Source organism: Pleurodeles waltl, chromosome 4_2 (genome assembly GCF_031143425.1).
Source record: "Pleurodeles waltl isolate 20211129_DDA chromosome 4_2, aPleWal1.hap1.20221129, whole genome shotgun sequence".
Classification (NCBI taxonomy): domain Eukaryota; kingdom Metazoa; phylum Chordata; class Amphibia; order Caudata; family Salamandridae; genus Pleurodeles; species Pleurodeles waltl.
In genome coordinates this window covers 935,424,331-935,442,353 of record NC_090443.1, presented here as the reverse complement: position 1 = coordinate 935,442,353, position 18,023 = coordinate 935,424,331, and the positions used below count along the sequence as shown (strand labels likewise).

At 43.4% G+C, this 18,023-nt stretch overlaps 1 long non-coding RNA gene across 1 annotated transcript in view; it reads right to left on the bottom strand.

The window, feature by feature from the left end:
• Positions 1-18,023, bottom strand: part of LOC138293497 (uncharacterized) — a 140,417-nt gene that overhangs the window by 74,837 nt on the left and 47,557 nt on the right. Inside the window, exon 2 of the long non-coding RNA XR_011203021.1 lies at positions 3,278-3,345. This is a non-coding gene — a long non-coding RNA (uncharacterized lncRNA). The remainder of the gene's footprint in view (positions 1-3,277; positions 3,346-18,023) is intronic.

Here is an 18,023-nt window from a genome sequence, read left to right as displayed (position 1 = left end):
AGGGTTTTCCTGACAGTGATAGACAGTAAAAAGGGACCTCTAATTCATCCCATCTAAACTAGGTGGATAGAATTAGTGGTCAACTTATGACTGTCCTCATTCCGTTGGGCTTTCAGAGCGGTTTAATCACAGTTAAGACAGAGTAGCCTCCGCCGTGATTGAACATAAGGTCCATCCAGATTTAAATCAGTGGGCATACTACAGTGATGGTGGCATGTAAATTCCATCACCATTGCGAAGGAGTATCCATACAGCCAGGATATATATCAGGCCATAAATAAAGAACTAATAGAAGAAAGGAAACAGATGGAGAGTCCAACAGTTAAGAGAAGGATGGTCAACTGTTTGACCCAAACAATCCTTTTAATATACAAAGATGCCAATTTACCAAAGTACGGAAACCTCCCCATACAGAATCCTAATAGAACAGCAAATCCCTTCTCACATGTCTTATTCACACAGTAAAGACTCTGTAATGTGTCCAGAACAGTAACAGATAAGAAATATGCATTCGTCCTATGTCACCGATCAGGATGCTGATGTCATGGAGAAGGAGATGTGGCTTTTGACTGCATTAGCCCTACTCTTTCATCCCATGGCTAAGGATGATTCTGAAAATTGAATACGGATGAGAGGGAAAAGCCAATATCAGTGCTTCAAAATCTATGGTCCTTTATTAGTGACAGAAAGAATATATTATTCACTAACGTACTACCACTTTCCCATAAAGAAACTTGGCAGGCCCTTCAAAATAAGCTTGTTCCAAGGCTCTCACATAAATTGAGGCCAGAGGTAATTTGGCACTGGGACTTAAAGAGCAAACATTGAGTTCGTATGCCTCAATTGTTCAAACATAACTGCATTGTCATTGTCTGTGGAGTGAGTAACCTACGAGAATATTTAAGGAGTAACAGAGATAAAAAGGAAAAAAACAACTATATTGCACCCTAATGTAGGAGCCATACTACTTAGTTCCTCAGGAAGTCCACATTCATGTGCATTCTTTAAGATTGAATCCAATAATAGCTAACAGAAAAAGGCTGTTTAGTACCCTCTCTGACTTCATTCTTGGGTTTTCCAATGTCATATGAAGCGTACATGTTTTGATTTAAATTGAACTAGAAATTTTACCTCCCATAGCAGCCTGTTTTACCCCCTTCCATTTGGACTGGCATGGCTCAGAAAAGGTGGTGAGTTGTTTCTCTATACGTTAAGAGTAGAGGTCTTTCCTTTGATATTTCCTTTTTCTTAGACATTCTTCAGATTTAGCTAATGGGCATCCTTTTGGCTCAAATTCTCCTGCCTAGATCAGAAATAAGCGACACAGCAGTATTTTGAGCCTTCTGCCAAGGATCCAAATTGGAAAGATGGAAAGTAAGCATTAAGTGTGCTACAATTATCCAGGCTAGAGTTCACTTCAGCACCTTCCTCTAAGGTGTCGATAACAGAGTTGGAACCAGCTTAAGTTTACCTAGTTTGGTGAAAGAAACTACTCACAATCTCCTCTACTAATGCCTCAAGGCTCAACAGATGAGCAGAAATGGTCAACCACATAAATATTCTTTCACAACTTGGGTATATTTGAGGTATATGTAGTATTCCAAAGAAAATTTACTACTTATTTCAGACCAATGGTGTTCCATGCCAATTACAGTACCCAATTTTAAAAAGGCAGCTGCATCAATGTATACTCTCTGTGTACTACACTTCCCCATATTGATAAAAATAAGACTTGAAATTGTTACATTTCTCATATCCTGTGACTCACTTCAACAGAGGATTAATCTTTGGTTGCTCACACTGCCTACCCCCAACTATGCTTTCTTTAACTTAACTTCTGCAGCAATTATTATAAATGTCATTCATCTGCAAAAGTGTCTATAACAGTGTTCAGTCCAGTGGGACCTATTCAAAAAGGTAAACACAACCAAATCCCCTTTGTTACTGTCTTCCCTGTGGTTTTTATCAACTTCATACAGACTTAGGGGGTCATTATGACCCTGGCGGTCTTTAACCACCAGGGCTAAAACGACAGAAGCACCGCCAACAGGCTGGCGGTGCCTCCCGGCGTATTTGGACCGGGGCGGTAGCGCCGAGGTCGCACCGCCGGGGACGGCGGTATACCGCCATTTCAGCCCCGGCGGTGATTATCCGCCAGGGCAGCACCGCCAGCCTGTTTCTGGCGGTTTGCACCGCCAGGAAGAGGCTGGCGGTAAGGGGACTCAGGGGGCCCCTGGGGGCCCCTGCACTGCCCATGCACTGGGCATGGGCAGTGCAGGGGCCCACAGGCAGAGCCCCGTCGCGCATTTCACTGCCCGAATTTCGGGCAGTGAAATGCGCGACGGGTGCTACTGCACCCGCTGCACATCATCATTGCCGCCGGCTCAATTACGAGCCGGCGGCAATGTTGATGTGACTTTTCCGCTGGCCCAGTGGAAAAGTCAAAATAGGGAGCCAGCCATACCGCCAGCAATGGCGGTATTCTGGCGCCCGCAACCTCGGCGGTCTGCATGTAATGACCCCCATAGTGTTATGCCCTGCACAATTCCAAATGTGTATACAACCTCTCTGATTGTTTGGATTTGTCCTTTATAAACATTGGACAAATGTCCCTTTTTACCACAAGACCTGCACATCACATTTCTTGCACCACTTACACTGATTGATGCTATATGTCCTGCATGACTACACCTGTAACAAGTCACATTCCTACATTCTGTATTCTGGGTTTTCCAATCAGCGTTTCATTAAGTCCATCTTCAAGTTCATACTTCAGAATGTTCAGAATTAAGAAGTATGCCTCATTTACAATCAGCCTAGAAATTGTCACATTGCTCCTTTTCTGAGAGACCCTCATTGGCTTCTAATGGAGCAAGGGATCATCTTTAAAGTAGGCTGTATCACCTTCAGGGCACTCTGTTCAAATATAGAATCAAGAATTGTATCCCAAACAGGGGACTCCTTTCTTACCTGATCCTCTTGTTTATTACTAAGTATAACAAGGGAAGAATGAGGGGCATTAGTTTCTCTGTGGAGGTGCCTGTGATGTGGAATTATCACCCCCTCACTATTCATCAGTCTTCTGATTATCTGAAGTTTAGACAGGTATTAAAGACATGGCTATTTTGACACGCATACCAGTCAGTGTAACTTCTCATTGCAGCTCTTGATCAGCACCAAGAAACCTATGGTGTACATGCGGTCTTCAAATTATTCCTAACAAAACATAACATAATTTTCTTTATTTTATCATATCATTTATACTCCCCCCACTTACCTGTCTGACATGTGAGGTCCATTTATTTCTTTAACACTTTACAATGTTTTCTATTCACGCCACTAACACTATGGTTTAAAAAGAAAAATCATTAGTAACTTATTTTCTTTGTTTTATTATTATGTACTTATTAGCTTTTGATAGGTCATGAAAGAGTCATTTCATGCTCCAAACCCACCTGGTATGCATAATCGTTTAAAGGCTGCTGCATTACTTCTGAAATCTTTACTGCATCTTTGCATCATTGTAAAAGCAGTAATGGTATTGCAGAATAACATGCGCTTTTGGTCATGCATGTTTTACCAAATATCAGAGGGTTCTCTAGCACCTTCACCTAACATCACCTATGGGAAAGCATCACATATGCTCTTCTTTTTTATCCTATACGTAATGTAACATTATAGTCTGTTTCAGCAAAGGTGACTATTTCTTTCTCTCTATTGTCAGAATAAATGTAAGAAGTCATTTTTACACTGTTTCCATGGTACTGGCAGTTCACCAGTTGTAGCTAAACACATGGTAGGTAATGGCATGTTATGCGCAGTCATAGTATAATAACGTGATTAATAAACTAAAATAATTTTCGAAGAAAAAGTTAATGTAATCAGCTAAAATTACACACTGATAAATAATAATAATAATAATAATAATATACAACTAATAACTAATGTTACCATTAATTTCACCATCGCTGAGACCTCTACTCCCACCTTTACTCTTTTTAGCCTCAGCCCTTTTACTTTTGCACAGGACATCCATCTCATCCCATCAACCGTGCTGATAACACCACTTCAGAAACCTTACTCATTCCCTACCAAGTCCTTAGTACCTGTCCTTTCAACCTCCTTCAACACCTTGACTCCACATGGGCTTAGAAACCACACAAAGGAACAGCAATACTGTACTACAGGTCATGCCACAGTCCTGTCCCTTTAAAGAAGAGCCTCCTGACCCACCTGGTGAAAATAACATGTACAAACAGTAATTTTCTCACTAACCCCCACAGGTTCATCTTATCCAACATTACTCAATTTAAGATCTGGTAATCTACACCATTCTTAAAAAGCTGCACTACTAGAACAAGCAAACTCAGACTTCATCTGAATGATGGAAACCTGGCTAAATGGCTTATTTCAAAACATCATAGACTCCCTCCTCACAACCGCAACTCAATCCTAAGATCAGACAAGGCAAAGTTGGTGGTGGAGTTGAAATCTTTTCAGAGAATCTCTTTCCTCTAACCAGTCAAAATCGTCCTGTTACAGCACGTTCAAAAGTTTTAAAATAACTCCAACAGCGAATCCCTCCTTAATTATCTACTACCAGGTAACATATTGATCATCAACAATTTTATAGAACACTTCCATGAAAAGGTTGACCATAACCATGTGCTTTTTTCGAACAATATTTCCCTGCGATACTCCAATATTGAACCTCTTGAGAGGTCTTGACAAAGTAATGAGATTACAGCACCTTTCTCAAAAATGTAACCACCTGACGCACAACAAAGAAAAAAGATTTAGACATACTTTTCACATCCATGCTGCATCTCCCTCCCGCATCGAATTGGACAGGGCTAACCATTTCCCCATTCATTTCAGCATCCCACTAGTAAACCACACTAAAAGGAAAACAGTTCATAATTTCAGTGGGTGGTTTCCTCTGCTCGGCACCACCACTGAATTGTTCACCCCGAGACTTCTGTCAGCCAGACACATGGTAGCAATATTGGTCTATTTTTGTGATGAATGAAGCAACAGTTGGTTAATAATTCTATATACATTAAATATGACTAACAACTTCCACCCAAAGCTAAAAAAGAGCTTGGGTGACAGGTACTGGTCATTTTTAATGTATAAAAAGTCAAAATTGGCATTAGTAGTGCTATAATTGGTGCAAACTTCAGTGGTCTCCTGACAAAGACCCTTGCACTTATTTCTTTACAAATTAAGTACTACAGGAAACCTCTCAAATCGAAATTACGGGTGTGTCCACAAACTTTTATCCATTGAGATCTTAAACGAACACCTTCTACCAATGCTCAACAAGACTGATCAAAATAACCACATCGGTTTCATCTCCCTAACTATATTTTCATTGCACCCATCAAGTAAAATCTATAGAAGATTTCATGAACAATATAGCCGTAGCAAAACTAAAACCTCTGTATCACATTCCCAGCAAACCATGGTACAATGAAGCCTTACACATGCAAACAAAAATCAAAAAGTTGGAAAGACTATTGGCCTCATTATGAGTTTGTCAGTCCCTATGCAGGATCACCAAACTCGCGGAGAGGACGCCACTGCCATGATGGTGGTACCCCCCCACCCTATGACAATGTTCACGCTGGTCTGACTGACGGAAGCATTGTAATAGAGCGTTCCCACCGGTCAGAGCGGTGGGAACAGTGCTACGAGATTGCACTCGGCTCCCTTAAAGCAGCCGAGTGCTATCTTGTAGCAAAGAGGGCACCGACCAGCACCCTCGGAATGTGCACTGTCTGCAAAGCAGACAGGGCACATTTCGACAGTGCTGGGCAGGGGAGGGCCCTGTACTGCCCATGCAATGGGCATGGGCAGTACAGGGCCCCTCCATGTCCCCCAGCACACATCCACTGCCAGCCTTTCCATGCCGGTGAAACCCCGGTGGAAAGGCTGGAGGTGAGGGGAGTTGTAATCTTCCGGCGGGATGGCAGTTCCCTGGTGGGTCTGGGCGCCAGAGTTGTAATTGGGCAATCGGACTACCTTGAGTGTGGTGGTCCGACTGTGAATGTGAGTGTGGTAGTCCTTGGACTGCCACACTCGTAATAAGGCCTTATGGCTAAAAAAAAACTCAGACCGGCCCATATCCAGGCTAAAAAAGGTCAGAAAACAGTTCAAATTAGTAATCCAAAACACAAAGACAACCTTCTTTCAGGACCTATTTTACTATTCACTGAACACCTCCCTCACCTTATTCAGTGTCATCAGAAAAAATTAAACAGCCAGAATTAGCACAGTTCCCTCACCCTCCGCAAATGTCTTGCTTTTTTCGCTAACAAAAGTGCAAAACTGAAAGCCAACCTCTCTTGGAAGCCCTCCATTCTACAAGTCTTTACACAAAGAACACATATTTATGAGAGTCTTTCCAAAAGCTCAGTTTTGAGGACATTTCAAATTAATCAGCAAATTGTGACCTACCCAAGACAATCGAAGATTTGTATATTTGCACCAATATGATGGGCTATAATCAATGCTTCTTTTTAATCGGGCCCATCCTGAAATAGGGGCCAGATTTCACTTATTTTTTAAAAACGCGAGGGCTGCCCTGAAATTCTAGAAAATATCAGACCCATCAGCAATCTCCCCTTGCTAGGAAAAGTAATTAAAAATGTCTCACACGCCAACTAAACAATCTCATCAGAAACAATCAACTTTTCTTCAATATCCATTATGGAGTCGGAGAAAGCTATAGAACTGAAATAGCAACTTTGAAAATTCTAGATGACATGTACCGTATCCTTGATGAAGGAGAAGTCGCTTTTTCGTAGATCCAAGCTTGTAAAACTAGAAAAGCTCACATTAACCACAAAAAGAGTGACATGCAGAGTTCCGCAAGGTTCCACACTTTCCCCAATCCTATTCAATCTGTACGTGGAACCACTGCAATTGCTGCTGACCAACACAGATTTTCAGCTTCACTAGTATGCATATGATACCCAGCTTTACATAATACTATCTTCGTTCCAAGACCTACACATGATACTTATGGTCTGAAATCAATCTGATGGGCTCGCATTTGGAACTAAGCCCTTAGAAAACACAATTCTTCCTTTTTTTTCTGACACCATCTGCCAAGATCGACCCATCGCTGCTCATGGAACACAGGCAATCTGACAAATCACTAGGTTTTTAAGCTGTACTCCAGTCTCTTGTTAATAGCAAAAGTGAAAAAAATGGCACAATCTACCAACTTCAACCTCTACCAACTTAAGAAATTCAAACACCTGCTCTCCCTGGTCAAAGACGATGTGCAACTTAAACTTTAATAATTTTAATAACTACTTGGGAAATGCCATCTATTCATCAACTCTGGCCCAGCTGAAAGCCATCTTCCACTCTTCCGCAAGACTCTTCTCAAAGAAGATGAGGTCTGACCATATTTCACGGACTTTTGGAGACAGCCACTGGCTCCCGCGTGAGGCACATATCAAGTTCAAGTTGAATGCACACTCTAGAAAGCTTTACACTACCACAGACCCTCTTGTTTATTCAATGTCCTTACATTTTGAGGAAATGTAAATCTACCAAGAGGCAAATATTTCTTAGCCCTAGAGACTTTTAAATCCAAAATGTTGTTAGCCCTCGAAACAATCCTTTACAAGTATAACTTCCAACTTTTAGAACTCCCTGCCACTTGACTTAAGTCACAGGCGTGAGATTCTGTCATCAGTAAAGGCCACAAGGTTTTCCTCTTTAAACTAACCCTCAAAGACCAGCAACTCTTTCTTCTGGGAAACCCTCACAGATCTTTTTCTTTGTCACTCATTCATTTACTACAGGACATCCTTGAAGATAATTTTGCTTACTATTCTTTTGCTGGTTCACTTTGTTGTCCCCCAGTTCCACTGTCTCCTTGTTCCCCCTTCTCCCTCCTCACCTTCTCCCATTCCCCCAAATTCTCCTCCATGTTGGTGCATATATAAACTTGTAATACTGTAAAGAGCTAAAAAAACTTGTGATAAATTGTTAAAGAAATGTATATTTATTTAGAACAATGAACATGTCAATGCTCCTACTCCCTGCTATCATCTTAAATACCTGTCTCATTATTAACAATATATATATATATATATATGTATATATACATGTATATTTATATACACTAAAAAAGCCAAAGGTTACAAGGACATTATAGATAGCTTCTGATTTTACTTGTACAAAAACATAGAAATATAGAAATTCAGCAGTTATAGTTAGAGTTATTTCAAATAACCATAACTCACGCCCTATGGTAACTATGACTCGTGCCCTCACCATGCACAGTTTTCTCATCAATAATCTTATTGCAAATGTTGCAGGGATAATATCAAAGATGCCATAGAAGGTGTCATCAATGATATAACATGTGGAATAATTAGCTGCTCATGGTAAAAGCGCGAGCTGCAGTTACCTTCGGGCGCGAGTTATAAATCTGACTATAACTGCTGAATTTCTGTGGTTTTGTATGAGTAAATTTGGTACCTAACTATAACATCCCTGTAACCTTTGTTTTTTTAGTGAATTTCTATGTTTTTTTTAATGCAAAGCAATTTTAATTACTATAAATTAATCCAACCACCGCTGCGTACGGCCTCTGGTCGTGCACGGCAGGGGTTGGCGGCAGGGCCCTGCAGCCAAGCCTTTACAACCAATTAAACCCATGCACAGCCTTTGGTTGTGTTTAGCAGGGATTGCACAGGGCATGTCTCTGGCAGTGGACCTGTGAGAGGGTGTGTGAGTGTCTGAGAGGGTCTGAAAGTGGGAAAGTGAGTCTATGAGTGGATCTGAGTGGGTGCATGAGTGTTTGAGTGGGTGGGTTCATGAGTCTCTGAGTGCGTCTATGAGTGAAAGAATTAGTGTATGAATGAGTCTGTGAATTTTGTAAACATTGTTTTGCATATTCTCGAATGTCCTCAAATATTCTAAAATATTCTTGAATATTCAAGGACATTCAAGACTATTTGTGGATATCACACATGGTGAAAAAAATAATTTTAATCCAATAATTTGACCCTGAAGCACCCCTATATCACACCCACGGGTCAGGGTACCTCCACCCAGACCCCTTATGCTACTTTTCATTTTTAACAGCCCTGGGGACCATGTCCCATTTCCTAAAATGGCAGCTGCAGCTTTCTAGTCAGGTTGTGACCAGCCAGTCACAGCATTTCTATTCGGGAATACGTTTCGATTGTCACAAAAAAGTTGCAAGGAATTTGCAAACTCAGATATACAAATGTATTTCCCCCTTAATATCTCCAAAACTACTGAACAGATTTACGCCAGACACCCCAAAGCACAATCTGCGTAGCTAGCTTTCTGCCAAATTTGGTGTAATACAATCCAGTGGTTCAAGCTGTAGTCTTGTTTAAATGTCCTATGGAGTTAACATGTAAAACGCAACTATTTGACCCCTCTTGTTTTCTCGGTACCTGCTTGACGGATCAGCTCGAAACTTTCCATGCACAACAATATCTTTCAGCAAACTTTTTTTTTTAGAAAATTTCATAGAGATTCGTCAAGCGGTGTCAAAGATATAGGCAAATCACAAAATGTTTTTCCTATGGAAACATAGTCCTAACTATAACTAACTACTGGTGACCACCAGTAGGTAATATATATATATATATATATATATATATATATATTATACATACATACATATGTGTGTGTGATATATAGATATATATATGAATATATATGTACATATATATATACATATATATAAATATACACATATTTTTTATCAGCAGGGTTCGCTACTCAACTCTTTTGCAACGTTACACAGGGTGTCACGCTGAGTGCCGCGACAGAGGCGTGACTCCATGACCATCAAAAAATAAAAGGTTTTTAACCTTTTTAAAGTATTAAGGTGTTCCTCAGACACCCATAAATAATCCCCATTGGGTCAGAGTACATCTACCCTGACCCCTTCTATTGTTTTGTTCCTCCATTTCCTACTCCCCAGACAGTTGCCCTGTTCAGAAAATGCTGACCGCAACTTTCTGAACAGGTTGTAGATAGCCAATCACACTGCTCCTTCTCGCACGCAGACTCACGACCCTCCACGCAGGAGTTGCAAAGGATCCACGTCCATATGTATACAAATCTGTTTTCCCCTTAATTAAAAAACAAAAACACCAAACAGATTCAAACCAAATCACAAAAAGGTTGCTTTCTGGGCCAGGACCTACTACTCTGCCAAATTTGGTGTAATTCCATCCTGTGGGTCGAGCACTATCACTATTCAAAATCCCTATAGAAATATGAATGGGGGAAAGCGTTTTGGGACCCCCACTTTTCTCAGCCCCTGCTTTACGGTTCACCCTGAAACTTTCCAGACAGCAGGTCAAGTGAGCATCGTATTTTCTTTGAAAATTTTGTGAAGCTTCATCAAAGGGTGCCAAAGATATAGTCAAGTAAAAAAACGTTTTTTATATAGAAACTAGGTCCTAACTATAATTACCGAGTGGCGACAGCCATTAGGTAATATATAATTTTAAGGGTTTAGGTTTATGGCTGGGTACGGGGTTTTAGGTTTAGGATTGGGTAGGGGCTTCGGGATGAGTAGGGGACTATGGGGGTTAAAGGTATTTTAGGGTTTAGTGGTGGGTATAGGGTGGTAAGGCTATTTTTGGGTTTAGGGGTGGGTAGGGGAATAGATGGTAAGGGTGTTATTAGGGTTTAGGGGTATGTAAGGGTATTGAGTGGTAAGAGTATTTTCTAGGTATAGGGTTGGCTAAAGATATTGGGTAGCACGGGTGTTTTTTGGGTTTAGGGGTGGCTAGGCCTATTGGGTTTTAAGGGTAATAAAAAAGGGAGGTTTGGGGGTCTCCAGCGAAAAATCCTTCTACTGAGATTTCATGAATCATGTTTGAGAGAAAACTGTTTTCTCATGATTTTCCCATAGAAGTTATGGAAGGTGCTCCAGAAGCTAAAATGAGAGCGTATTTTTTGTAAATTCACACTATCGTTTATAAACATATGAGAATAAAGTCTGACATTCTTAGAAAAACATGAATTTCCAAAAGGAGCAGCCTGTCAGTTTATTACCTTGTGTTCTACTGCAGTCTTCCAGAGTGTTTTAAGGAACTAGAGCACTAACAGTCTTACTTATGAGAAAAGTGTGGCACACCTAAAGCCATCTCGATTGAATCAAACTGTCAAAACCTTAAAACATTTAATTTAGAAAGCAACAAAATGAAAGATTTCAATTTGTCACCGATATTATGGTTAGTACCGTAGAAAGAAAAATTAGGACACATTTTAAGTGAGTTGTCAAATATCTTCCTCTTCTATTTCATTAAAACATTCTGACGTAGATTGAAACGTGCATATCTTGAATTAATGCCAAGCGTGGCACATCTGACCACCATTTTGATGGAATTGAAGTAGAAAACTGAAAACATGTTCTACTGAGGATACTGCAGTAAATGAGGAGATTAGGGAGCTTCATAACAATGGAGTCTCCCAAGATGGGCACCATAGAAAAAAGAGACCAAATGTGGCACGAATATTACACAAATTTAGCCCAAGTATAGTCCAGTGACAAAAGTGTGCAAACCTGTTCGAAATGTGGTTTCTATTTGGCAGTCAGTTTATACAATGTCCACGTAGGGGCCCTCACTCTAGTTAGGGTAAGGGAGATACACAGCTCAGATAACCCATGCTCACCTCCTTGGTAGCTTGGCACAAGCAGTCAGGCTTATCTCAAAGGCAGTGTGTGAAGTATTTGTACCAACACACACAGCAACACAGTGAAAACACCACAAAAGAAAACCACACCAGTTTAGAAACGTAGCCAATATTTATCTATATCAAACAAGACCAAAATGACAAACATCCAACATACACAAGCAAAACTATGATTTTTTTAAAGTCAAAAGAGTCTTAATCCATAGAAATCAATGGATGTGTTGTTTGCAGAAACACGTGGTTTGCTTCAAAAATTAAGTCGCACATATGTGCCTGAGTCAGAAAAACATGCAACGCGTTGATTCCTTACTCTCAAGCGAGGCCATGCGTCGATTCTTTCTCCACCAGGTAAGCGATGCGTTGGTTTTTGGCCTCAGGTCTGTGCAGTGATGTTGAAGGTTTTGATGCCCAGAGACGATGCAAGGAAAATCCGGGCGCATGGCAGCGATGAATCTGTGCTTAGCTGGCGATGCGTTGATTTCCCCGGTGCTGCGCAGGCGCTGCATCAATTTTTCTACCCCTCAGCTCCGGTGCATTGATTTTCATCTTGGGTTCACCAGCTTCTCCCATCAAGGGACCAGGGACTGGATGTGGCACCACTTGGCAGGGTAAGGGTCTCAGCAAGAGAGCCCGGGTGCTAGTAGATTAAGGCGGTCATTCTGACCCTGGCGGTTGAAAACCGCCAGGGCAGAGTGCCGCGGAAGCACCTCCAACAGGCTGGCGGTGCTTCATGGGCAATTCTGACCGCCGCGGTCAGAAAAGGGCAACCGCTGGTTTACCCCTGCCCCAAAGAATCCTCCATGGCGGCGCTGCTCGCAGCACCGCCATGGGGATTCCGACCCTCTTCCCGCCATCCTGATCCTAGCGGTAAAAACGGCCAGGAACAAGATGGCGGGAACGGGTGTCGTGGGGCCCCTGGGGGCCCCTGCACTGCCCATGCCACTGGCATGGGCAGTGCTGGGGCCCCCTAACAGGGCCCCATAATGATTTTCAGTGTCTGCATAGCATCCATTCGGAGCCGGCTTCATCGTTGCTGGGGCTTTCCCGCTGGGCGGGCGGCCTTTTGGCGGTCGCCCGCCCGCCCAACGGGAAAGTCAGAATGACCGCCGGTCTTCTGGCGGTCTCCGCCCGGCGGGTGGCGCCCGCCGCCCGCCGGGGTCGGAATGACCCCCTAAGTCTTTGATGGCCCTGAGACTTCAGATCAGGTGGCAAGCTCAGTCCAAGCCCTTGGAGAAACTTTGCAAGCAGAATTTCAGAATTTGAAGTCCAGTTCTTTCTCTCTTAAGGTATAAGCAGCAGCAGCAGGCCAGCACAGCATAGCAACAGGCAGAGTGGCAGGTGCTTCTCAAGCATCAAGCTCCTCTCCTTGGCAGAGGTTCCTCATGACCCAGAAGTAATCTAAAAGTCTGGGGTTTTGGGCCCACTACTTATACTCATTTCTGCATCTGAAGTATGCAAACGTCAAAGGAAAGTCTTTGTAGTGCACAAGACAATGCCTCTCCCTGCCTGGGCCCAAGACGCACTCTATGAACTTGGAGGCTGCTTTGTGTAAGGACAGGCACAGCCCGTTCAGGTGTAGGTGTGAGCTCCTTCTTCCCCACTCTAGCTCAGGAAGACTTATCAGAATATGCAGGACACGCCTCAGCTCCCTTTGTGTCACTTTCTAGAGGGAATTCACAAACAGCCCAACTGCAGGTCTGCCCCAGATGTGGATTCCACAGGCAGGCAGAGGCACAGAATGGTTAAACCAAAAAATGTCCACTTACCAAAAGATGAATTTTTTAATTGTGAGTTCAGAGACCCCAAATTCCATATCTTTATCTGCTCCCAATGGGAAACTGCACAGGAAAGATATTTAAAGGCAGTCCCCATGTCAACCTATGGGAGGGATAGTTCTTTCAACAGTGAAAACCAAGTTTGGCAGTATTTCATTCTCAGGACATGTAAAACACATCAGCACATGTCCTGTCTTTTAAATACACTCCACCCTGCCCATAAGGCTACCTAGGCCCCACCTTAGGGGTGACATATAATTAGTAAAAGGGAAGGTTTGGGCCTGGCAAATGGGTACATTTGCCAGGTCAAATTGGCAGTGCAAGACTGCACACACAGACATTGCAGTTCCAGGTCTGAGACATGTTTACAGGGTTACTCATGTGGGTGGCACAACCAGTGCTACAGGCCCACTGGGGGCATTTGATTTACAGGCCCTGGGCACCTCTTGTGCACTTTATGAGGGACTTACAAGTAAATCCATTATGCCAATGAGGGATAAAGCAATCACTAATACAAGTTAGACAGAGAGTATATGAACTTTAGCACTGGGTTGCAGTGGTAAAGTGCCCTGAGTCCTAAAAACAATGAAAAAGACCCTGCCAAAAGGGCCAGGTCCGACAAAAGCATTTTTTTTTTGGCAGTTTTGTGTAGCACAAACTTTATCAGAAGGTATTGGTGTGCTTTACATTGGCATCAATTATATTGCACAAGAACACATTCTTTTTGGGGAAGTGATTTGCTCAGAATCACTAGATGTCGAACTGATGCTGGAACTCGAACCTGGTTCCCCAGATGCAAAGATTGCAGCTCTGCCGGTAACACCACATTCGCTATCCTAAGTGCAACATATAATCAAGTGATCAGCTGGATACAAAACATTAAGATAGCAAACAATTTAAAAGTGCTTTGTCGCTATTTGAGAACTCAGAAAATATGTCCTCATTTTAGTTTTTTGAGTACTTACCACACATTCCATGGGAATAAGAACCTCTAACTTATATTATTTCAAAAGGAAATGCTTTAAGTATTACAGTTTTGATTGCATCAAGATGGCATCAGGAGTGCCAAACGTTTGTGATAAATTTAAAATGTTAGCAGTCTAGTTGTTCATTAGAATACTGTGAGGAGACAGATGTCAGGGACATGGGCTGGATACAAAACATTAAGATAGCAAACAATTTAAAAGTGCTTTGTCGCTATTTGAGAACTCAGAAAATATGTCCTCATTTTAGTTTTTTGAGTACTTACCACACATTCCATGGGAATAAGAACCTCTAACTTATATTATTTCAAAAGGAAATGCTTTAAGTATTACAGTTTTGATTGCATCAAGATGGCATCAGGAGTGCCAAACGTTTGTGATAAATTTAAAATGTTAGCAGTCTAGTTGTTCATTAGAATACTGTGAGGAGACAGATGTCAGGGACATGGGCTCGGATAATTGAGGGCAGGGAGGAGGGTGCAGAGACAACAAGTTGACCATGCTGGGCAGGTGGAAGGGGCAGTGGCAGCACAAGGGACCATGGAGGGCAGGGTAAAGGGGGCAAGGGCAACAAACCAACCATGGAAGAGAGGCAAGAGAGGATGTGGCAATATAACAGACCATTGAGGCAGAAGGAAGAGGCTGTGGCAGTACAACCATACATGCCAAGAGACCTGATTCAGGCAGGAGACTTCTGATGTCTTTATCTGACTCCTGCCTAAAATCTCCTCTTTTTCAATGTAAGTCAATGGCGAAAATCAATTCCCCAAGTTTGTTTCAAAATCTCCCTCTTACTAAGTTCAAAATGTTGGCAAGTATGGTGTATTGGATTACTGAGGGCAGGAAGAATGGGGTTGGGACATGGGCTTGGATAACAGACGGCAGGAGGGAGATGGGCAGGGGCACTAAACTGACATTACAGGGTGGGTATTAGGGTTTGCAGCAGCACAAACCACCACATGAGGCAAGCAGGATGCCAGTGCTGCACAAGGGACAATGGAAAGCAATAGGGAAGGGACAGAACCATGAACATGGACAACAGAGAGCAGAGGGGAAAGAGGCAAAGGCAGCAACCTGACCATATCTAACAGACAGGAGGGACAGCTGCAGCATAACAGACCATGAAGGGCCAGACAAGGCAGGAGGGAGAGGATAGGGGCCTGCACCTGGAAAAAGGAGGGCAGAGGGCAAGGGGGGAAGGCTGGAGCAGCAAGCTGATCATGGAGGGAAGACAGAATGGGCACTGGATGCACAACACACCATGGAAGGCAACAGTGAGACTATAATGGCATGCACACAGACAATGGAGGCAAGGTGGGAGGGAGTCAGGGGAAGCAAGCTGACCACATAGGAAAGGTGGGAGGGGCTGTGGCAGCACAGAAGGCCATGCATGGCAATGAAAGTGTTAGTGGCAGCACAGCGGCCATGGTGGGCAAGAGGAAGGGGGCAGAGGCATGCACAAAGGACTATGGAGAACAGAAGGTGTGGATAGGGGCAGGGCACAGGCAAGAGAGTACAGGGAAGGAGCTTCAAAAAAGACCACACGGGTGGGCAAGAGGAGCAGTTGCAGCACAACAGAGGAAGGAGGGTAGAAGGGAATGGCAGTAAAATGGAGCATGGAGGACAGGAAGGAGGGGAAATGGGCATGGAACTCAGAAGGCAGGGTGCAGGTGGCAGGGACAGTTGGCAGTCATCTAGTCATGCTAGGTAGGTGGAAGGGGCAGTGGCAGCTCAACAGAACACAGAGGCCCTCCTTACGAGTTTGGCAGTCTTTTTGGAAGACCGCCGCAGTGGCGGGCCCCTAAAGACCGCCAATGGAGGTGGTCATCCGACCACCGTATTGAGTCACACTATGAAGACCACCAAAAAAACAGCCACAAGTTCAACACCGCCAGGATACTCAATGGCGGGAATGAGGCAGTTCCACCATCAGTGTGGCCATGCCGACAACCTTCCACCCATTAGATAACGATCCTCAAATCACCACAGCAGTTCGTCCATGGCGGAAAACCATTGGCGGTCCGAACCGCGACACTCAGAACTCACTCCTGTGAGAACACAACACCATATTGGACAGTTCAAATACCCCACAACTGACAAACATACACACACCGGGCAGACCTGCTCACTGCACTATATAACACACACAACCCACAATCCTTTGCAACTGAAACAACCACCACATACACCGAGAAGCCACAATCTTATCACTCTGCACTCATACACCATAGGCACATTTACACTTCACACACACCACACAACTGCACCATCGACATTATACACACATCACAACTGCACACAAACACCACAACCAACTAGCACACACACCCAAACACCCCCAACCCACCAAGCACCCTACACTGCACCCTTGCATACACAACACCCACCTCCACCCAAATCATAACCACCATGTCTGGTCAAAGTCACCCACACTTCACAGACGATGAGCTGAGGGTCATGGTCGATGAAATTGTCAGGGTAGAGCCACAACTGTTTGTAGCACAGGTACAGCAAACATCCATAGCCGGGAAAATGGAGTTATGGAAGAGGATTGCTGACAAGGTCAACTAAGTGGGCAACCATCCAAGAACAAGGGAAGTATTAGAAATGGGGTCTTTGGTTGGCAGTCAGGAGACCCCCTGCCCAAGCAAGGACCCTCACTCTAGCCAGGGCAAAGGAGAAACACAGCTGGTTAACACCCACTCACCCACTTGGTAGCTTGGCACAAGCAGAAAGTCTTAACACAGAAGCAATATGTAAAGTATTTGTACCACCACACAGTGATACAGTGAAAACACTACAAAATGGACACCACACCAGTTTATAAAAATAGGCAATATTTATCTAAATCAAACAAGACCAAAATGACAAAAATACAACATACACAAGTCAAGATATGAATTTTTAAAAGAAAAAGAGTCTTACTCCATAGGAAACAATGGAAATGTTGATTTTACACAAAGTACCTGGTTTGCATCAACAATAAAGCCGCACAGGCCAGGGTGCATTGAAAAAGTCAGTGATGCGTTGATTTCTTACTCGCAAGAGAGGCCATGTGTCATTTCTTCTCTGATCAGGTAGGCTATGCATCGTTTTTCTCTCTCGCAAGAGAGCGATGTGTCAATTTCCAGACGGGGCACCTCGAATCCATGCAGGTTCATGATGACTTTGACGCCCAGAGACGATGCGCGAGAAATCCGGTCACACTGTATTTAAAAAGCACGATGCGTGGGGTTTGTGTCATTATCAGCAGCTTCAAGTGGGTGTTGCTTCGTTTCTCCAGCCGCAATGCGTTGATTTCCCAGCTGCGATGCAGGTGGGGCATCGGTTTCATCCACCAAGCGGGTGGTGCGTCATTTTTCAGCTGCGTTGCAGGTGGTTCATCGAACATTTCCGCACATGTTCTGTGCATGTATTATAGTTCTTGTTCTGCCAACTTCACCTTTCAAGGGACCAGGGACTGGATGGGGCACCACTTGGCAGGGCAGGAGTCTCAGCTGAGAGTCTAAGTGCTGGCAGTGGCCCTGAGACTTCAAAACAGGAGGCAAGC